We start from the raw sequence: 24,013 nt of genomic DNA, 5'->3' as shown, positions 1-24,013 counted from the left end.
ACGAGGCATACTCAGGAGGGTCTCGGAAAAGCCGGAACCGCAACCGGACCCTTCACTGCCCAAAGCAGCTGAGTTTAAATCCTTCTCTCTGCTGCCCCTTTCGTCGCCCGTCCTTCTTCTCCTCGTCCTGTCTTTCTCCATCGTCCCTCTCTTGCTCCAGCCCTCTTTCCTTTCCCCGTCCGTTTTCCCCTGCGCTATTCTCATTCCGGCCCTTGTTCTCCTCCCCGTCTTTCTCCGCCACCCTTCTTCCTGCTCATCCTTCTTCTCCGCCCTTCTCTGTCGTAGTCTCTCCGTCTTTCTCCTCCTCGTCATCCCAGTCGTTGTCCCAGTCCGTCTGTCCTTCCATCCATCTGTCCCACCTTTCGTCCCAGTCTTTCTCTTTATTTATTTATTTATTTACTGCTTTTTCTCCCCATACGGGCCACCAGTTGCTGCTGCCCCTGTCCCCGTTGGACTTAGCTTTCTGTCCCCTAGCTTTTACCAGCTACTTTTATATCGTTCACCAATCACTTCTCCCCGTGGGTCCACTTGGCACTACATGATAGGCCAGTAGCAATGACATAATCGCAGCAAGGGCATTAGCCTATCCCTGTGACTTCCTATTTATCTGCTGGGGAGACCAACTCCGCCTCCTGGCCCTGGGCCAGCCGCCATCTTGCAATGGCTCCTACCAATCCCAGGAGCAGCTTTAGCACCCCACTCCCCACAAATATAGTTACTACTTATGCCTTTACAGCAGGCTAGACATTATTGAAATATCATCAGATATTTCAGCTGCCAAATAGAGTTAAAGAACAGTAAGCAAGAGAATAAACCCAAACAGACACTTCATAGGACCCCCTAGAGCCTACTTTACAGTCTGTATTCTACTTATACCCTGTTATCAGAGAAAAGCTCCCCATAGTCATAGGAATATTTCCACAAGAGCTGACTTCCCCCTTCCTGTGGGAAGCAGACGCTCTGTACAGTATGTTCCAGTCAGAGCAGTGGAAGTGCTGGCTGCACACATGCCCCAGCCCAGCATCAGACCCACTGCACTAAGTCTTCCATGGTGGTACCCGGACATCTGAGTTCTTAAAATTCATCAGATCAGTTCTAAATTCCAAGTGCAAAAAAGAGACTTCCCATATGCTCCCCATCACAACACACGTAACCTTCAACATTCACAACATCACCCCATGCCCAGAGGTGCTACAATTAATAAGATAACACTACTAACAATGATGACTTAAGATCTATCTATTTATCTATCTTTTTTAGGTCAGTCTTGGCGTTATACATTCTATGAGTCTGAATAAAACACAGTGACATGGATCACTATTACAGAATCAAAGAACAGCTTAATCCCCTGAAAGTCCTCTGAACACTTGCAATTTTAAAAAGCCTTGAACAAGGATTCTGACCATCTGATAAGGTAAATACCAAAGTCAGCAAACAAAAGCCCTATTGCAGAGTTACACTACAGGCCTGCACATATCCACTTTGAGTTTGCAATATGGCTGGGTGATATCCAATATACTTATTGTCCCTTTGAAAGATCCAGATACAAGAGCCAGGAAAGGATAACAAAGTAATATATTAGTAGCTCCACTTTCACTTAAAATAATCTGCAAGTCTGTAGTAAACAACTTTTACATAAAAGAAACATGACGAAAAAAATCAGATAGAAAAGACAACATCTGTTCATCTCACTACAACCTCAACCAGACCAATCAATAGATTTTGTGTACCGATTTTATCACAAGCTAAACCCGAGGGAAATACACCCACTTCTAGAGTCAGGAACATCAAAAGCATTTTTTCAACAAGTGTTCAAAGTGGAAGACAAGTTGCAATGGAAAATTACCTTGCCCACTTAAACACTGATTTCATTACGACTGCAAATCCGAAAGAGACAGGCTCTGCCAGACAACCGATGAGTTACTTAGCAGCAACTGTTCATAATTCAACAACTGAATTTCTTGTTACTCAAGGACAGGCAACTTCTGGTCAATTTGAGAAAAAAATGCATCTATCTAACCTAACAATGTTTCATTCAATTTTAAAGTTTTTTTGAGTAAAAAATTTTTATGCCTGGTAAATGACAAATGAGTTAACATAAAACACAAAAGAAAGCGGTAACAAGGTCCTTGTGTTTATCATGGCAGGTCAATTTTTAAGAACTTAATTGTCTTAAAGTATACGTGCCCACAAATTTAGATAAGGATATTCCAAAATATTTTCACAGTATTATAATTAAAACGCTTATTTTGTTGCCAAAAAAGGGGGTGAAATTCATGTCTGGCTTTTTCAGGATGCAAATTTTCCAACAGCTTTTGTAGCCCACCAACTCACTCATGCTCCAGGGTGTGAGAAAACAATGAAGGCTGTCAAAAACAATGCTAAGCTACTACGACCAATTCAAATTCTTCATACTGTTTGAAGAAAACTAATATGTGCTATAATCAAAGGAACCATTTACTTTAACCAAGTGATAAAAACTGCTTATTCAAGTTTTGCTAAGAAGAGGACTTTCAATTAAAGATGGTAGATGAAAAAAACCGCATTCAAGCTCTGCTCCCCACAGAAGCTATTCTTAAATGACAATGAATGTGTTTGTTTTCTGCGTGTATACAAGCGCATTGTTCAGGTGCATCCTTCCTCCAACACAACAGAAAGGAGACAGAAAATGAACCAAACACTGGCAAATATCTGGAAAATAAACTGAAAACGGAAAGCAAGCAGTAGTGCATTTATACTGTACGCTTTCATTCCAGCCTCTGCAACTCTCCCATGGACTGGAGCCCACTTTTCCATACGACTTAGAAGAGTGAACTAAATTTATTTTAACTCTAATCACACATTAGTTTTGCAGGATAGGAGGATTTCTAGTTAAATCCAAGCTAAGGAAAGGCTGATTTTAAAAATGACCTAGATACAGAAGTGTGACCTACACAATACAAAAGTTCATAGTATCTTTCATTTTCTCACTCTTGACACATAAGAACATATGGGAAACTTTTCTTGTGATCCCTAATTTCTGCTTGAACTTTGTTTTAATGAGTTTTAATAAAAACTGTGACAGGTACTGCTGGTTTGTCTTAAATATGGCATTTCTCAAAGCCCAAGAGCTCCTTTCTCCCCAATCAAGACTCACAAATCAACTCCAACCTAGAATAACTTGGTACTTCTGCAGTTTCATAAGCCACAAATAATATTTGGTCAACTTTATTCACATCTGCATTTACATATGTTTAACATGTAAACATCATCTCTGAAAGTGTAATTCATACACAACTAAGAGGCAAAAATATCTAACAAACAGCACAATTAGGAACAAAATCAGTGGGCGGGGGGGTTGGGGCAAAATTATTTTTGAATACATAAGATACATATGTATAGGTATAGTTCGAGGCTAAATTTATAAAATATCCAGAAAACACAACTTCCTTAAAGTTTACATTTTTTAAAAAAAATTATATAGCATGAAGAAAAATAGAAATTTACACTTCTATGAAGTTAAATAACATGATGCCAGATATGATAGTCTCCATTACACAGTTACTTTACATCCCCATAGATGAAAAGCCACAAAACAAAATCAACAACAGGAAGAAACAAATTAACAACAGCATGAAGTTAAATAACATGGTACTGAATGACTGATGTGTCGCTGAAGAAATGAAAATCAAGAACCTTCTTGAAGAAAATGATGCTTCTGTATGATCTATGAGTCATTGAAGAATTTAATCAGAAGAAAATGTTTCGAAGAGATGAAACTAACAAAAAAAAATCAGAATCCATGAGATAGATTTTGCAGATCTTTGCTGGTGAAATGTGTCTCCTTAGGCAACAAATAGATGGGTTCTGTTTTTTAATCCAGCTTACTAAATTATGATGTTTGATTGATGAGTTTAAGTCATTTACAACCAGGGTTAATACAAACAGGTGGTAATTTGGTTCTGTCATTTTAGCAATGGATTGCTCATTGATTTAGTCTTCTGTTGTTATTTTACTGGGATGTTCTTCGCATTTGCTTTTGGTTTTGGTGGGCACTATTCTATTTTTCCTCCTGTTGTTGATTTTGTATTGTGGCTTTTCATTTAAGGGGATGTATAGTTACTGTGTAATGGAAACTATCACATCCAGATGTGAAGATACAATGCAGTATGCATCTCCACTTCAAGACAAAAATGGACTCCCATTAAAACTATTTACTTTATCTTGACAATAGGATGCTGGTCTCTGCCATTGTCCATGCCCAAATGATGGACATATGACATGTGTATGGGGAGCTGTACTATGTTAATGATATATGGCAACTCAATGAGGGGGAGGGATTAGTGGAGGGAGTAAGGGAAATCCCAGGGTCTACAGAACTGTATCATAAAATAATAATAATAAGTAAAAACAAAATAAAATAGAAAGTCAAAAGAATTATATAGCATCAACAAAGGAAGGTCAGCAAGCCAATAAAATAAGCAATTTTTAATAAAAGCCAAGTTACTTTTGTTCCATTTTTTCCTTCTATCTACTCTAAACAGCCAGATTTGGGGCCAGTTTGTGAAATATAAACTCTCTTAATAAGTAGAAGATTGAGCAGGAACAGTCTAACAACAACAACAACAACAACAAAAAAAACCCTATACTAAAGATGTTAAAGTATCTATTTTAAAGCTACTAAACACGACTTACATTCAAATTCATTTCATGAACTTACTGTAATGAACAGATACCTGCTCCATCATGTTTAACAGCACTGCTTAGAAAAGTCAAAATAGGGAAGCAACCATGATGTTCATCATTAGAGGAATGAAGAAAATGTAGTATTAATCAGTTATTTTAAAAAGAAAGAAATTCTATTATTTACATCAAAATGGTTAGAGCTGAAGACCCTTTTGTTGAGTGAAGCAAGTCAGGCAAAGACAAATACCATATTATGTGTGAGAACTAAAACAGTATTAACATCAAAAACCTTTACATGTGAGAACTAAAACAGTATTAACACAAAAACCCTCATAAACCCAAAAAATAAATGGCCATATGCATCAGTTTTGCTGCAAATACAGTGTTTTGTCCAACTGACAGTAATTCTATACTACTGTAGTTTTAATGACTTTGTGACCATTTTCAAGTTTATTTACCTGAGAGCAAAGGAACATCTCTTTGTCACTGTTTATACCCCTGGCCTATTTTCTAGCCAGACTATGACCTTCTTGTTTCTTATTTGCTGAATCCTTTAGTAGAGCCATGAAACTACTAACTACAATGCACACTAAATTTGTTATCTCAAAAAACAAACAAAATACAAGTTGAAAACAATATATTTCAAAACCCTAACCAGTGAAGTCCTAGACACAAGCACAATCTCTAAACTACTTGTCTAGATTGAATTTTGACATTTGATTCATACAGGCTTTCTTTTCTGCATAAAGATAGCTGATTATAACATGCCTATTTCACTCACTATACATTGTTTCTGATACACATAGGAAGGTACTATGAACTTACAGAACATATAACAACACATTCAAGTTAGGTTTTCTCTCCCTGTGAATAACTAGGCTGAGACACAAAATCAGACTCAACATCAGAACATGTCAAAACAATACATTCTAAAAAATAAACCCAGCAATGAGATCCAGTTCAGCTAATGGACACAACAAACACTTTTGTCTTGAAATGTGTCTTGATAATTAGAGAGCCCCCACCTCCAAAAACACAACACTCCTAATCAAGTTATATGACATAATTTATGGTTGGTATGTAACTCTGGTGCAGAGCATAATTAAACAAATATTAAAATAGCAATCTCAGGGCCCGGAGTCATGGTGTAGTAGTTAAGGTCCTCGCCTTGAAAGCCCCGGGATCCCATATGGGTGCCGGTTCTAATCCTGGCAGCTCCACTTCCCATCCAGCTCCCTGCCTGTGGCCTGGGAAAGCATTCGAGGACGACCCAAAACCTTGGGACCCTGCACCCGTGTGGGAGACCTGGAAAAGGCTCCTGGCTTTGGATTGGCTCAGCTCCAGCCGTTGCGGCCGCTTGGGGAGTGAATCATCGGATGGAAGATCTTCCTCTCTGTCTCTCCTCTGTGTATATCCACCTTTCCAATAAAAATAATCTTTAAAAATAATAATAAAGTAGCAATCTGACAAATCATTTATCAATACCGTGATCATTTAGCCTCCCTGCATGAAAAAAAATTAGTTTTCCAATTAATCTAGTGCTTTTCACAGAGTATACCATATTATGTTCTATCATTCAATCCCTATAACCTTCAAATGTTGGCATATCTTGTTACACCATTGTAAATACTGACAATAAATCCTATCTGTATCATACTGGACTGTAGAGTATGTAAATCCTAAGATGGTTCTAGCCCCAACCGTTGTGAGATAAACTCAATTCACAAGCAGCAACTGCATTCTTTTTTTTTTTTTAAAGATTTTATTATTATTGGAAAGCCGGATATACACAGAGGAGGAGAGACAGAGAGGAAGATCTTCCATCCGATGTTTCACTCCCCAAGTGAGCCGCAACGGGCCGGTGCGCGCCGATCCGAAGCCGGGAACCAGGAAACTCTTCCGGGTCTCCCACGCGGGTGCAGGGTCCTAATGCATTGGGCCGTCCTCAACTGCTTTCCCAGGCCACAAGCAGGGAGCTGGATGGGAAGTGGAGCTGCCGGGATTAGAACTGGCGCCCATATGGGATCCCGGGGCTTTCAAGGCGAGGACTTTAGCCGCTAGGCCACGCCGCCGGGCCCAGCAACTGCATTCTTAAATCCAGTGGAGAAGACGTAGAACCAAAGAGGAAAACAACTGCCAAGTCTTCTGACAGGTGAAAAATAAAATGCATGTCGGCAACATAATCATCATACTGTTTGGAAGAGCAAAGCAACTTTAGAGGCGGAGAAAAGAGAACTAAAATAAAGCAGTAATAATGGCAACTGTGATATTGAACACAGTGGGTATAGCAAAAGATATTTGACACTTTTGCTGGATGACAGAGTAGTTGCATTACATCTTTTCATTTGACGAACCCTAACAAAGATTTTCAAATTGCTAATGCCTACCTAGAGGATGAGAAGACCACCTGTTTAGGTAAAGCATAAATTGTATTCTGAAAATGATGTTTCCCATCAATTTTAACCATACTCAACTTGGAAATAATTTTCATTCCAAAATAGAAAAAGAACTCAGCTGGTTTTGCTATCATTCTCTGGGTACAGCACAAAATTATTAAAGGAGTTCTCATGCCTGGCAATACATATGAGAAGAAATCAATATTATCTTCAAAACTGTATCAAGACAGTTATACTTTTACGTTAAATTTAATGTTTTCTAAATATCTAGCAAGGGGGAAAAAAGGCAATCCCCAAATTTTGAAATAAGAAGGAAGGTACAATTAGAGAATAAAGTATGTGATCTAAGCCCCTGATTGCTGAGTCACAAAAAATTTTATCACCCATTGGTTTGCTTAAGGGGAGACATTAATAAAGGGAAGAGCAAAAGATGTTAATTATATTTTCCTTCTGCTTAGCCCTAAACCCAGTCAGCATGCAATCAGGCAAGAGAATGGCTCCAATTTAAGAGAACAGAACTGTGAGCTTTTCAATTCTGCAATCCCTCTAGTCTTTGGACTCCAAAGGATCTAGGTCATATCACATTCATTTTGGGGTTGGTTTCACACCTAGAGCTTCACAATGTTTTTATTTTTTTTTTAATGTAATAAGCTGACTTCATTCACTTAAGCCCTTGACGTATCTCTACAAGCTAGCCTGCTGTCTCTTAGTATTTAAAAAGTAGGACATGGTAGGCGAAGTAGTGATCATGAACATATGGTGGATTATATATACATATATATACTGAAATACTGTCCAGTTGGAAAGGAAAGACAAGATAGGAATATAAACAAACAAATGCTATCATTTATATAAGAGGAGGATAAGGTTTTATAAATATACAGGTAGGGGGAAATAAAAAAATTGTACTTTATGAGAGGTGTTCTAGGGAAAGTCCTTCATTAAGGCATTGTGGACACAGAGTCCTTTTTCCCCAAGAAACTTACAAGAATCCAGGTGCAGAAACAAAACAAGCATGAGGAAAAACAGCATTATAGAAACAGAAGTTGTTCAACACAAACAGATTCTTTCACAAAGCAGTGCAACAGTAATTACTAACTAAGGGCACATGCAAATTAGAAAAAAACAAAAGGAGAAAATTGAGAGCTAGACCTGCATTGAACATTAAAAGTCAGGGAAGGTTCACATGGGTACACAAAGCAAAATGTGACGATGGAATGTTCGGAAACTTCATAGGAGAATCATTCAGGAGTACCTGATTACAAAGCCAATCTGAGCAGCAAGGCAAGATTCAGAAAATCCAGTAAAAACAGAAATCGAAAGACAGCCTTCAATCTTACCTAACAGCTCTGAGAGCCCATCTAAGGAGGGACCTGCCGAGGAGGCCACACTCCTGTGGCTGTCAGGTCCCTGCATTCCTCAAGCTGGACCAAAATATTCTCTAAGTTATTGGCACAGCAGCCTTTCCCATACAGTATAAAAATCAAGTCACTAGATAGAGCTGCAACCTAATTCCTTGTTTCAACTAAACAGATAGATGGACTAACGGTTGGAGAGAGACATTTCATCTGGACCTATCCACGTTTTATGCCAGTTAAATGATCCAAAGTTCCTAAGTTATATACAAATCTGTCATTTTTATTTGGTCTTATACAATGCCACAACCTCTAAAGCATTTACAAGTATGTGGACAGTGAATATTTAACTAGCAAACCATCTAAGGGTCAATACTCTAGTTCTTTTTTTTAACAGTTTTTTTTTCATTATTATTATTTTATGATACATTTCCATTGGCTCTGGGATTTCCCCTCTCCCTTCCTTAAATCTTTTCTCCCCACTGATTCTTCCTGTATTATTACAATAATAAAGTCAATCATAAAAAGTCTTAAGTCCATCATTCTGCTATTTAAGCGTATCCTGACAGTGTAAGTATGGGCAATGGCAGAGTCCAGCGTCCTCTTGTCAAGCTAAGATATTGTCATTGGGGGTCCATCTTTGACTTGGAATTAGAGATGCACACTGCATTGTAGCTTCACATCTTGATAGGACAGTCTCTCCTACACAGTTATTAGACGTCCCCTTAAATTAAAAGACATAAAACAAAATCAACAACAGGAAGAAAAATAGGGAATCACATTTCTTCAAAAATTTTTTCTCATTAATTTCTTCACAGTGCACTAGTTCTCTCTTTTTTTAAAGATTCATTTACTTTTATTGGAAAGGCAGATATACAGAGAGGAGGAAAGAGAGACAGAGAGGAAGATCTTCCGTCTGATGATTTATTCCCCAAGTGAGCACAACAGCCGGTGCTGCGCCGATCTGAAGCCGGGAGCCAGGGGCTCTTCTGGGTCTCCCACGTGGGTGCAGCATCCCAAGACCTTGGGCCGTCCTCGACTGCTTTCTCAGGCCACAAGCAGGGAGTTGGATGGGAAGCAGGGGCCACCGGGATTTGAACCGGCGCCCATATGGGATCCTAGCACGTTCAAGACAAGGAATTTAACCACTAGGCTATCGCGCCAGGCTCTACACTAGTTCTCAAAGAGCAACCTTGGGAGATGAAAGCAGACAAATACAAACACACTCAAGAAGCAAGAATATCAGATTCATTGGGCCAGAACTTAACACAGGAATGCTTCTGCTTTCTGATAAATACTTCTATCATCAGAACACTGACGAAGAGAGCTTGCATTCTGACAGTCTTATTCATAACTAAGAAAAAATGGCACAGACATTCCTGTGTGGGCAGAAACAATACCCTCAATTCTCAGACAAAATCAACACGTGGGAACAACTTGCAGATGCCAGAGGAAAATGTGAGCAACTTTAACTCAGAACGCACATTCACTCAGGCATCCGAAGTCCTACGGGAACTTTCACACTTATTTTCAGACTTTAAAAAAATACAGGCTTCTCAGCTGTAGGAAAACCAGTTCAATCCTAGAAATAGAGGAAGCAAATATTTTCATTCTTACTTTGCAATTTGAGACTAGAAGGAAAGAGAGGAAGTGACTCCCCCAAGACATACAAAGAGTCAAAAGAAAAGTAAACATAGATCTCTTGACTTTCTATCTATGGCTTTAGCTAAACTTCACTGCATTTTTCCTTACAGGAAAGAGCCCCACTGTTTTAATATACCAAGGGTGTAAATGACGTTAGCAGCAGCACTGAGAGAGTCCTGGAGCCAAACCTTTGAAGTGAATATGAAGATGCAGAAGACTTCCCAAAATTCTTTACAGTCAAACTCTAAGCAAAGGAGCTTGTTACAGCCATCCAAGTGTCTCAATAACATACTCATCAAATATCAAAAACCAGAAATACAAGTTTTTTCATAAAAATATATAATAATCCTCAAAGTATTCTAAAAAATTAGAACTCAATTATCAATAATTACAAACTGGTATAAAATGCAAGTCATAATTTTCACTGATAACAAAAGTATGCTCAACGCAAAGATTTGGAACAAGAGACTACATCTTTGGTCAAGTAAAATCATCATCGTAGTTTTTGCCTTATCCAGAGCCATTCAATAATTGCGGCTATATAGCTCCCCACATGCTGTAGAATGCAAACAGCAGTCTTGACCGTTTTAGGTTTTATTATACCAATGACTCTACAACATCTGGCATTTGACTCTCCATCTCCTTTTCTGCTCCAGAAATTGGCTATAATCTGCTCATCCTGGCATCTGAGGTCTCCTAGAGCCACACCGTATTCTCTGAGACCCCTATGAACTACACCATCCCATCTCCCGACAATATTCCACACAGGCCAACTTCCAGTGGCATCTCTTCATTATTACAACTGTCTGAAGTGAAGATGATTAAATCCTCTTTGGAAGGCAGGCACGATGTGTAGCACAAATGCCTGACTGAAAAATATTCACTGTACATACAAAATGAAAAGGAACAATAATTATATTCATCTTGGAAGCTATTATAAGCATACAATCTTTATTGACAATAAACAGTTGGAAGTCAATGAAAGCATTTATTTCCCACACTGTGTTTGCAAACCCTGAGTGTTCAAAAATTCATCAACAACTGTAATTTCCCATACCAAACTTCCTCCAACAGTCTGGAGACACTAATCCCGATGCAGAGCTCCAGCAGGCCAGAGAAGCAGCATCAGCAGATCACCCACTCTGTCTAAGGTCAGTACTGGAACCAGGAATTGCAACAGCACTCAATCACATGAGCACTGTCCTCCAGATTCCACAACCAGGTCTGATGAACAGCAGACCCAAAGAAATGATCCCAACACAGCAACCACAGACTCAGAGAGGAAACAGAGAACAGGGAAGTTAGTTAAAATAGGGATTTTAGAAATTCTGCAATGTTCTAAAAGTTACTACGTCAACAATGAATTATCACCTACGTTTAGATATGTTACCAATTAGACTCAAATAAACTGCTGGTATTTAAATCTTTAAGGAAATAGTACTGAAGTATGCCTCACTTTGTTTTATACTTAAAACAAATGTAATTAGTTTATTTGTGTGAATTACTGTCCTTAAAAGTCCACTCATATATAGCATAGTAGGTAATCACCTATTAAATAAAATGGTTCTCTATCAATTAATACAGTCCTAAAACTAAAGGACTCCTATGCTTTCTCAACTGATCTAATTCCTCATACATTAAAAGACTAAACTACTTCTGTCAGCTTTGGAAAGTATCTCAACTCTGCCTCAGGTAATATGCAAGCTGACATTCTAAAAATAGTAGAAACATAAAAGAGGGAATAGTTCCATAGATAAAAAATAGCTTTACCTCATAATAAATAATAAGACTTCTAATAAACTCATAGGATTGAAAAGAGATGAAATAGTATTTTGATTAATATGAAACATTACTGAGTCCAGTAAATTTCTGAAACATTTGATGATTTATGAACAACAGTAAAGGAAAAAAAGGAAAGTTAAGCAAGCAAAGGAAGAAAACAGATGATCTAAAAACAAATGGCATAATACAGTCACACATAATCACTGTGGTATAGCCTAACTTCACCAGTTAAAAGAATTTTCTAATGTCATTTAAAAAAATCAAAGACTTAACAGCACAATGCATCAAAGCAGAGAAATAACTGTATAAAAGCAAAAGATGGTCCAAATACAATCAAAATCGAGCTAGTATTCTAAATTGTATTATCACATAAATTTTAAGATACCATGTGACAGAAAACATATAGAATTGTGCACGCATATAAATTAAATACTCTAGTAACAGATTTTTACATAAACTTACATGAACTTACATAACTTACGTAAACTTACAGGAATACAAAGCAAAAATTAAAGTATTATGGAAATTTTAATATATGTCTTACGCTCTGATAAACAACAGTCATCAAAGAATAAAGACATGTAACATCAATCCTGAGGACAGTTCTGGAAAGCTTTATCTACAATGAAAGGATACAACGCTTTTCCAAAAAAAAAAAAAAAACTAATATAAAATTCAATTCTGTCTATACGTCAAAGAAAATTTTAATATAATAAAATGTATTAGTTAGATCATATTCTGGTTGTAACTTAACAAAAACCAAAAATACAAAAAAAAAAAAAAAGCCAAGCACCCAATCTCCCCATGCATGCAATTCATACACTCACACACAAATGTATATGTTTGAAAGATCTGCCACACCTACTAAAAAAATCCAGCAGTAAGGGACAGCAATGCAGCATCGCAAGTTCAGATATCAGTTACAGAGATGATTCCATGACTCAACTGGCTAATCCTCCACCTGCAAGTAAGCACTGACATGCCAAATGGACACTGGTTCATATCCCAGCTGCTCCACTTTCCATCCCGCTCCCTGCCTGTGGCCTAAAAAGTCAATAGAGGATGGTCAAAGCCTTGGGATCCTCTATCAATATGGGAGACCAGAAGAAGGTCCTGCCTCCTGGTTTTGTACTGGTACAGCTCAGGCTACTGTAACCATGTATATTTATATTTCTCTTTCTCTCTCTCTCTCTCTCTCTCTCTCTCTGCCACCCTCTCTCCGGCCCTATGTAACTCAGTTCCTTCCCATAAAAATTAGTAAGTCTTAAAAAACAAAATCATGGGCCGGGGAGCGTGGCCTGGGGGGCAAAGGTCCTCGCCTTAAGCATGCCAGGATCCCATGTGGGCGCCGGTTCTAGTCTCGGCAGCCGAACTTCCCATCCAGCTCCCTGCTGTGGCCTGGGAAGGCACTCAAAGACAGCCCAAAGCCATGGAACCCTGTAGCTGCACAGGAGACCTGAAGGAGGCTCCTAGCTCCTGGCTTGGGATCTGCTCAGCTCTGGTCTTCGCAGTCACTTGGAGAGTGAGTCATCAGATGGAGGATCTTCCTCTCTGTCTCTCCTCCTCTCTGTGTATCTGACTTTGCAGTAAAAATGAATGAATCTTTAAAAAAAGATCATCTGTGTCAAGTAGGATTTATCCCTGGAATACAAGGATGGCTCAACATTCAGAAATCAATAAATGTGATACACCACATCCAAAAACTGAGAAACAAGAATCACACGATAGTATCAATAGATGCAGAAAAAACTTTCAACAAAATCCAACACCATTTCATGCTAAAAACCCTAACCAAAGTAGGCATAGATGGAAAAATTCACAACATAATCAAAGCAATATATGAAAAACCCAATGCCAGCATCATATTGAATGGAGAAAAACTGGAACCCTTCAAACTGAGATCAGGAACAAGACAAGGATGTCCGCTATCTCCGCTGCTATTCAACATAGTCCTAGGGGTACTCGCTGAGGCCATAAGACAAGACAAAGAAATCAAAGGAATCCAAATGGGAAACGAAGAAGTCAAGCTTTCACTATACGCACATGACATGATTCTTTATGTAGAAGAGCCAAGAGACTCAATACAGAGACTGCTAGAACTTACACGAGAGTTTGGTAGAGTGGCAGGGTACAAAATTAATGAACAAAAATCAACAGCCATAGTGTATGCCAACAGCCCAAGGTGGAAAAAGATCTAACCAGCAAGATACCATTCAAAATAACAGAGCAAAGTATGAAGTATCTGGGAATAAACCTAACCAAAAATGTAGGAGACCTATTTGAAGAAAACTACAAACTACTTAAAAAAGAAATTGAACAAGACCTCAAAAGATGGAGTAACATCCCATGCTCCTGGATAGGTAAAATCAATATCATTAAAATGTCTATACTACCTAAAGCAATATAAATATTTAACGCAATCCCAATCAAATTGCCCAAGACATTCTTCATGGAACTGGAAACAATGATCCAAAGGTTCATCTGGAAACACAAAAAACCACGAATAGCCAGAACCACTCTGAAGAACAGGCACTTAACAGGGGGAATCACAGTTCCGGACCTCTGGACATACTATAGGGCAGTGGTTATCAAAACAGCCTGGTACTGGCACAAAGATAGAGAGGAAGATCAATGGAGCAGAATAGAAACACCAGACGGGAACCCACACAGATACAGCCAAATAATCTTTGACAAAAAGACAAATGACAGTAGGCAAATGGGAAGGTCTGTTCAATAAATGCTGTTGGGACAACTGGTTGATAGCCTGCAGAAACAAAAAGATACACCCACATCTCTCACCATACAGTAAGATCAGATCTAAATGGATAAAAGACCTAAACCTATACCCAGAAACCTTCAAGCTTTTGGAAGAAAATGTTGGAAACACACTGGAACACTTAGGGGTAGGTCCCTACTTCCTAAAAAGGACACCAAAAGCAATAGTAATCAAGACCAGAATAAACAAATGGGATCTCATCAAACTAAGAAGCTTCTGTACAGCAAGGGAAACAATCAACAAAGTGAAAAAGCAACCCACAGAATGGGAGATCTTCACGCACTACATAGGTGATAGAGGGCTAATTTCCAGAATATACAAAGAACTACAAAACAACCAAAACACCAAAATAAACAAGCCACTCAAGAAATGGGCATGGGAAATGGGCAGACATTTCACAAAGGAACAAACCCAAATGGCAAACAAACATGAAAAAATGCTCAAGTTCCCTGGCAATAAGGGAAATCCAAATTAAGACATCTATGAGGTACCACCTAACGCCAGTAAGACTGGCCCACATGCAAAAAAAAAAAACACCAACAACACTTGTTGGCGAGGTTGCGGGGAAAAGGGAACCCTACTCCACTGCTGGTGGGGCTGCAGGTTGGTACAGCCTCTATGGAAATCAGTATGGAGAACATTCAAACAATTCAAAATCAACATACCGCATGATCCAGCAATAGCACTCCTAGGAATATATCCAAAATACCTGTTACACAAGAAACCAACATGCACCCCTATGTTCACAGCAGCACAATCAGTAACTGCAAAAATGTCGAAGCAACCAAAATGCCCATCAGCAGAAGACTGGATAAGAAAGCTATGGTTCATTTACTCCATTGAATACTACTCAGCTATTAAAAAACACAAAATGCAGTTCTTTGTGGCCAAATGGGCCCAACTAATCCCAAATGAGCTAATCCCAAATGAGCCAATCCCAAAAGTTTAGATACCACATGTTTGCCTTAATTTAAGATGAAATGATGTCAATATGAAAAATAGTACCTATAAAATGTAATATTATCTCAACCTCATGTGGTTCAGAACTTGCATTTTTTTTGTTAGTATATTGGTTACTCAATACTATGTCCACTAATTCCATAATGTTATAAATTGTTACTGATGTCATGTTGGGGCTTTTACTAGATCGGGATGACACTCTACCGGCTCTACATTCAGACCAGAGATGGTCTCCCCAACAAGCCGTTGAACTTATCTGGACAATAAGATGCTGGACTTTATGCTTGGTATATGCTTGCAATGAAAGAATCTCAGTTGAACTTGAACTGTGGCAATACAGCAAGGTGGAAGAATCCGCCATGGGCGGAGGGTTTGAGGAGAGGTGGGGGGAATCCCAGTAACTATACAACTGTGACACATAATGCAATGTAAAAAAACAAAACTCATCCATCACATTATCCTATATGGGCACCAGTTCGACTGCCAACTGTTCCGCTTCCAATCTAGCTACCTGCTAGTGTTCTTGGGAAAGCTGCAGAAGATGGCCCAAGTAGGTATTCAGACTCCTGCAAGCACGAGACCCAGATGAAGTTCCTGGCTCCTGGCTTCAGTCTGGCATCACAGTCATTTGGAGTAGCCCAGTGTTCAAGACTGTTCTCTCTGTTACCTTCTCTTAGTGTTTCTGTTTCCTCTACTTCTGAATTTCAAATATACCAAATAAATCTTCAAATCTAATTTATTGGGGCCAGTGGTGTGGCCTAGCAGCTAAAGTCCTCACCTTGAACACGCCCGAGATCCCATATGGGCACCAGTTCTAATCCCGGCAGCTCCACTTCCCATCCAGCTCCCTGCTTGTGGCCTAGAAAAGCAGTCGAGGACGGCCCAAAGCTTTGGGACCCTGCACCCGTGTGGGAGACCCAGAGGAAGTTCCTGGCTCCTGGCTTCTCATCGGCACAGAACCAGCCATTGCGCTCACTTGGGGAGTAAATCATCGGACGGAAGATCTTCCTCTTTGTCTCTCCTCCTCTCTGTATATCTGACTTTCTAATAAAAATAAACACATCTTTAAAAAAATGTAATTTACTGATCGTCGCGGCCAGCTAGACTGGTAACATGGCACGACGAAGGATCTGGGGATGAGGCACCGACACATGGACCAGAGATGGTGGAAAAGTCTCTCTCTCCGGCCTCTCTCGAGGCCTGCTTTTATTGCCTCCACTCTTGACCTCTCACCTAGTTCTTGTTTACGCTTTAGCCCACACTCTCAATATTGGATACAGCTGAGTTCCATTAGACCAGGTGCTTTCAGCCCCAATTGCCTGTAGTGCTCAGTTCAGCTAGTGCTAACCAACTCCTTAGCCCACAACAGGTCCCCCTGTCTTTGTTTTAAAGCAGACTTGAATGTGCCTGACTTAGCTTGTGGACTCGCAGGTTATCAGCCTTACCCGTCATCGGGAATCTCCATAGCATGATGGAGCCCCTGTCTTAGGTTGGTCAGTGCCCAGTCCATCTTAACCATCACTGGCTGCCATTCAACGCGTTGCCTGCTACAGATGCACAAATCATACTTGGGGAGGCTGGTAACACTGTTCCATGGCTAGGAGTGTCTTAACCTCAGTAGCAATGAGCAGACAGCAGTTCCTGGGCTTGGGGAAACATAGCACTTCACAGGTGAAACATACATAAAGCATATGATGGGGAACAAGAGGCCCTGACCATAGGAGTATCTTTAGCTCGGTAGCAACGAGCAGACAGCAGCACCAGGGCTTGGGAAAACATTTTGCACTTGCATAGATGATACACACAAACAGGCATACAATGGGGTACAAGAGGTCTAAGCCAAATCTCACAGCATCTGCTGTTCCTCTGACTACAAATCAATCCGCAGTTACAATGCAAGCATGACCACCCGCTCATGTTCATCAGTAAAGTCCTTTTGTCCACAACTCTGGCAGTCTGTTTCGCGACCTTGTTCACTGTCACTTGTCTGTTCCGCGACCTTGTTCAGTGTCACTCACTTCAGAGGCGTTTTTTGCTTGTCCCGTCGATCTTCTGATTCAAATGCCATCATCTTGGCCAGTACCCGAGCTTTCACAACACTCAGCAGCAGGAGCTTGCAGGACAAGCCTCTCAGGAATCCACCTGGGACCATGTTCGTCCTTTCCATCCTTTTCCTCTTCATCCTCCTCAGAAGAGGACTGCGAATCTTCTTTGCACACTTTCTCCCGACTTTGTCTGGTTTGGGGTTTCTTCTCCCTTTTTACCCTGGTTTGCAGCTCTCTCCTCCTCCTTCTAATGGACCATTTTTTCCTGCGGGGTTGCCCCACTGCTTGAGGGGATGGCAAAGCACTTTTTCCCAAGCGCCAGAGAAGGAAGGTAATGAGAGCCAACCATGGGAACACATCGCAGACAGTTTCAAAGAAACTCTGTGAGGCCTTAAGCTTAGTGTCGGTGCCTTGTGACTGGAGCAGATCTCTGATTCCTTTAATAACCTGCACTTTAGCGAGTTCTTGCCCCACGATAAATTTTATTTATGCCCCTGTAAAAATTTCTAAACCTGCCTCTAGATCTCCGGGGTCCCTCAGATTGTCCCTCGTATCCCTGAACGGGAAGAAGGTCTGGGGATGAGATTAATTATGCCCCTCCAGAGTTAAATCCTAAACTTGCCTCTGGATTACCGGGATCCCTCAGATTGTCCCTCGTGCCCCAGAACGGGGAGAAGGTCTGGGGATGAGATTAATTATGCCCCTCCAGAGTTAAACTTGCCTCTGGATTTCCGGGGTCCCTCAGATTGTCCCTCGTGCCCCAGAACGGGGAGAAGGTCTGGGGATGAGATTAATTATGCCCCTCCAGAGTTCCAGGAGTCCCTCAGATTCTCCCTCATGCCCTAGCACAGGGAGAGGGTCTGGGGATGAAATCAGTTATGCCCCTGCAAAATTCCTAAATTCTAAAGTTACTATCATAGATCCAGGGGTCCCTCAGATGTCATTCGTGCTGTGCCCCACGTTGGGCGCCATTTGCTGCAGCCGGCTGGGTCAGTAACATGGGCACAACGAAGGATCTGGGGATGAGGCACCGACACGGAGACCAGGGATGGTGGAAATGTCTCTCTCTCCGGCCTCTCTCCAAGGCCTGCTTTTATTGCCTCCACTCTTGACCTCTCACCTAGTTCTTGTTTACGCTTTAGCCCACACTCTCAATATTGGATACAGCTGAGTTCCATTAGACCAGGTGCTTTCAGCCCCAAGCCCATTGCCTGTAGTGCTCAGTTTAGCGAATGCTAACCAACTCCTTAGCCCACAACAACTGATTTAAAAATTCCAGGAGTAAAACCCATAATAAGATTTTAAAAATACTAAGAAATGAACAGCAGTGAAGGAGCTAAGTTTCAGTCATGTGGTCTCAACCTTAGAACCACTGCCATGAAAGCAGTATTTTTATTATAAGTCAAAATTGATTTTATGTACCTAACTATTGAACACTGTTTCACTGTGTACCCTCATGATCAGCAGCTAAGTGGGAGCTGAAGATACCGATACTGCCCAGTGCTTTACAGTTCGAATATAATTTTGTGTTCCAAATTCACATGGTCAATGAAACTCCCAAACTATAAGTTAATAGTACTAAGTGGGTGGTTTGGTATATGGGCCTAGTAAGAAGACTTTAGAGGCCATGAGCAGTGTTCTCTCAAAGTTAATTCTCATACAAAGTAGGTTATAAAATTCCACGTTAGGTCAGTGCTCTGCTTCCTGGTTTGTCATGCATCCTTCTCTCTCTGTCTCTCTGTCTCTCTGTCTCTCTCTCTCTCACACACACACACACACACACACACACACACACACACACACACACTTCCTATCTCTTGCTCTATCATGCTTTGATATCTTCCAGCAAGGACACCATCACCAGAGTCCACCTATTCTTATATGCAAAGCTCAAAAACTCTAAGACAAAATAAATCCTTTTTCTTGCTAAAATTAAGCTCTTTCATGCATTGTTAAAGAAAAAAAAAAAATGTACTAGAATATCCAGCATCACCATTACCAGAGAACATCATTTCCTGTCTGTATATCTACAACACAGAAAAGGTCAAAATTCAACATCTGAGAGATTTTCTACTAATGTTTATGTTCTTCCTTTACTTGTGTAACTGCATGTTTCTGACCTATAATCCTTTCTTCTTTGTGAAGAATTCCTGTTAACATTTCAATCAAGGCAGGTCTACTGGTGGCAAATTCCTTCAATTTTTGCTTTTCTGAGAATGTGTTTTTCTTTCATTTAGAAGAATACTTTCAATGGACAGAGTTTTAGGCTAGTGTTTTTCAACATTCTAAACACCTTATTCTGCTCTCTTCAGAAATTATCCAAACAAGAAGCCACATTCTCTTCTCTAGGTCAGGCAGGGATTTTTTTCTTCTTTTTCTGTTTTGTTTACAATTTAAATAACACGCTTGAGTGATAATGTTCTTGCTATTTACCCTGCTTGGTATTACCTCACCTTTCGAGTTCGTGCAAATTCTCAGCCACGATCACTCCAAATATTTCTTCTGTTTTACTCTTTCTGATTCTTTTGGTAGTCTCATGCATTTTCGCATCTTTTGGAATGTTTCAAATATTCTTGGATATGAAACGTGTGTGTGTGTGTGTTAGAGAGAGAGAGTGTGTGTGTGTGTGTGTGTGTATGTGTGTGTGATTAAAACTTGTTTTTCTCATTGGGGAAGATTTTCATATACAGAATTTGCACTATTTCCTTTTCTGTACTCAATAACAATTCGCTGTCTGTTCCTTCAAGTTCCTTTTTTTTTTCCTTTTGAAAAATATTTATTGAGTATAAATAAATGTCCTATACATTAAATATCAAGAAATATTCATTATTGGTTACAAGTCAGACTACAATACTGAGGGAACCACAGAATCAAGATACCCACTTATGATACAGTAGCGATAATTCCATTCACACAGTGATTTGCTCACAAGACACAACAAAACCTATCAAAAAAGGCCATCACTTTAACCACCGTATAATGCCACAGTAGAAAATGGTTTTGAATCCTAATATGAACAGTCTCCATAATTTCATCTTTGCCTCAGAAATTTATCAGCTCATTTTGAGACTGCAGAGTTACACTGTCATGGAATTTAAATATTCTCATTTCCTAGGTTTTATTTCAAATTGCTATTAATGAATGAAAACGTGTCATACAAAGCCAAAGACACTTCTAAGTAAGTTAATCTTGCATAAGAGAAAAAAAAATCAAATTTTAGTACAAAAAAAGCATTCCCCAAGCAATGAGTCTCTTAACGGAAAACAAAAGAGCAGCGTGATTAGCTTTTCTTTCAAAGAAAGGGAAAAAAACCAAATTTGTTATGGTAAATTTGGAAAGAGAAATATTTCCCAGTCCCAGAATATTCGCTGATTTTACGTGATGGAGTTGAGTGATGCAAGTCTATGAAGCAGGGCTCTGTGGCAATCCAAATTCATCCACCAGTACTCTGTTCCTTCAAGTTTCACAGCAGACTTGTGGAAGTCCATGAGGGAGGTGGGACCATGTGGGCCACTCAAAAAACAGAAGACACACCTGGAGGGGTCTGAGGAGGCTAAAGACAGAGTACATTGAAAGTACATTTTTATGTCTGATGCAAAAGCCTTGAGGATGAATCCTTGGCTTGCATGCCCTGGGATCCCATATGGGTGCCAGTTCAAGATGCCACTGCCAAACTTATCATCCAACTCCCTGTTTGTAACCTGGGGGCGGGGGGGGGGGCAGTCGGGGACCACCCAAAGCCTTGGGACCCTGCGTCTGCATGGGAGACCTGGAAGAAGCTCATGGCTTCAGATTAGCTCAGCTCCGACCATTGTGGCCACTTGGGGAGTAAGTCAGAGGATGGAAGATCTTTCTTTCCTGGTCTCTCTAAATCTGCCCTTCCAGTAAAAATAACTCTTTAAAAAAAAAAAAAAGAATGTTGGGAACAATTTTTTGAATATTTTTACAAAAATCTTTAAACTTAAGAACAGAGAAATCCCAAAGAAAAAGCACAGAGAGGTACAAAATGTTTAAAATACAATGCAAATAACATTAAACAAAACCAAGTTGTTTCTTAAAAATTTTTTTTAAATGGCAGATTCCATAACAAAAATATCTAAGGAAAAAAGAAAAAGCAGGTAACAATATAAACGGGAAAGGAAACAAAATGAAAATACTATGAAAAATTTAGGTCAGTAATTTGTCAAACTAGATGAAATAGACAGTTTCCACCAAAACCATGGATGAATAAAATTAACTCAAGAAAAAAAAAACACCATTAAAAAAAGAAAATGAATGATTAAAAACAATTGTCCTCCACACTCACCCACTCCCTCAAAAGGCCACAAACCAAGACAGTGTTGAAGGCAAATTCTACTAGATCTTGAAAGAGCAAATAATCCCTCATTTATTCAAGCTCTTCCTGAAAATAGTCAACTTTTATGGATAACACATAATTCAGATTATAGAATCTCATTAAGACAATCTGGCAAAAGAAAATTAAAAGGTAATAAAGATAAGAATCCTAAATTTTTAAAAAAACATGAAATGAATCAGCATGACCAAGTAAAATTTACATTAGAAATTCAGATGGCTTAATATTAGAAAAATTAAATTACAAAAATAGCAAAAATAAGTGAGCTCAGTTGACCCAGAAAATATACTGTGAAAAAGTCTACATCATTCTGAAAAAAATCTTAGAAACCAGAAAAATAATATCCTTCATCTTACAAATAATGCTTAACTTTCAGCAACCCCAGCAAGCTACATAGAATTAAAAAGATGCTCAGTCTCATCCTTGGTACGCTGCAGTACTGATTTCATCTTTGCAGTTACGTACCATTCCTTTCCTGTGAAAGGGCCATACTTTCCTACCATTTGTTACCTGCCTTGACAGTGCAACTTGCTAGCCAACAGAATATACAATTAAAGTGTTATACACCATTTCTAAGGTAAGATTCAAGGACAAACGTTTGGTGTTCCCTTTACTGCCCCACCTGTAGTATGAGGCCAGCATGCCTAGACAGAGACTAAGCCTTCAGTCTTGGTCCAAAAACAAAGACGGCAATGCAACGAAGCCAGAGCCAAACCATCAATCACAGGTAATAAGAGGTAACTTGTTATAAATCAAGACAATTGGGAGGTTGGTTGGTACTGCTCCATAATCAAGTGAAAATTAACAGTACCCAAATAAATACAAATGAAAATAATGTACTTGAGATGCTATGCCACATAAAGGAAATCAATAAAAAACAAGGTGGTAAAATTAAACTTAGTGCTTCCTGGCTGGAAAGTATGGTTACTATGGAAATATCTGGAAAAAACAATAAAAAAAAATTACACTCATCAATTTAGCAGTTCCACTACCAGGCATCTTCCTTAAAGAAACTTGAACAAGAAAACATGGACTGTAATGTTCACTGAAGAGCTACTTGTTATTTCCTATAATGAAACTGTAAACCGTAGAGAAATGGACAAACTGGTTTAGGCATTCAAAGAAATAACAAATTAGGTAGATAAAATAACAAGCAAATAAAGATGGGAATGACAATTTAGTATTGTCTTTAATAGTTTTAAACAAGCCTAAAATACATGGCAAAATGGTAATATCTGGTTGAAGATTTTAAAAACCATTTCACTTATTATTTATTTACTTTTGTTTTTCTGAAATAATTCCGGATATAGAAAAGAACGCAGATACAAACCAGAAAGTACGCTGACCAATCAGGTGGTTTAGTAATGTAAAAAAAAATGCAGGGAAGAAATGGGCATTCTCTATCATCTAATCCAGCACATATTCTACAGATGAAGAAACTGGGGTTCAGAGAGGCTGAGTAAATCATTCCATGTCACAGAACAAGCTATTGTCAAGCTGACTCTGAAAAATCTAGTTCCCCAACTTCTATCACTAGGAAAGACAAGAGAAACCTGGTCTAATACAATGCAACCGAGACAAATTCAGAAAACAAATTCTAATATTTTCTAATTGGGTCATTCCCTGCACCGAGACAGTCTGTTTCCCTTCTTCTACATACCACATCATTCCTCCCCCAAGAGTAGGAGGAAGTGAATCTTAAAAAAGAACAGTCAAAGAGGAAAAGAAAGGAATAACACCAGTATAATCAATGTCTCTCTCCAAAACACAGCAGCAGGAAGGTGCCATCTTGGAAAACAAGATGAGTCCCCATGAGACCTGAAGTCAGGTGGCACCATGATCTTAAAGCTCCCTTCTCCAGAAGTGTGAACAATAAATTTACAATGCTTATAACATTATATAATCGAGGGTATTCTGTTACAGCAACAACTCTCTTTCACTACTGCTTTTCTTTAAGTTGAGCATTAGAACTATTACAGTTCAAGTGAATAAAATAAAGTATTTGACCACACTGAACCTGAGTAAAGCAGGTCCCA

General features: G+C 39.3%; 1 protein-coding gene across 15 annotated transcripts in view; it reads right to left on the bottom strand.

Annotated features, from left to right (window-relative positions):
- The window catches only part of EPB41L2 (erythrocyte membrane protein band 4.1 like 2), a 214,528-nt gene that overhangs the window by 73,482 nt on the left and 117,033 nt on the right, over positions 1 to 24,013 (bottom strand). The gene's annotated exons all lie outside the window — the stretch shown is intronic.

The sequence above is a fragment of the Ochotona princeps genome, chromosome 1 (assembly GCF_030435755.1).
Source record: "Ochotona princeps isolate mOchPri1 chromosome 1, mOchPri1.hap1, whole genome shotgun sequence".
Lineage (NCBI taxonomy): Eukaryota > Metazoa > Chordata > Mammalia > Lagomorpha > Ochotonidae > Ochotona > Ochotona princeps.
This window is presented reverse-complemented; position numbering and strand designations above follow the sequence as displayed.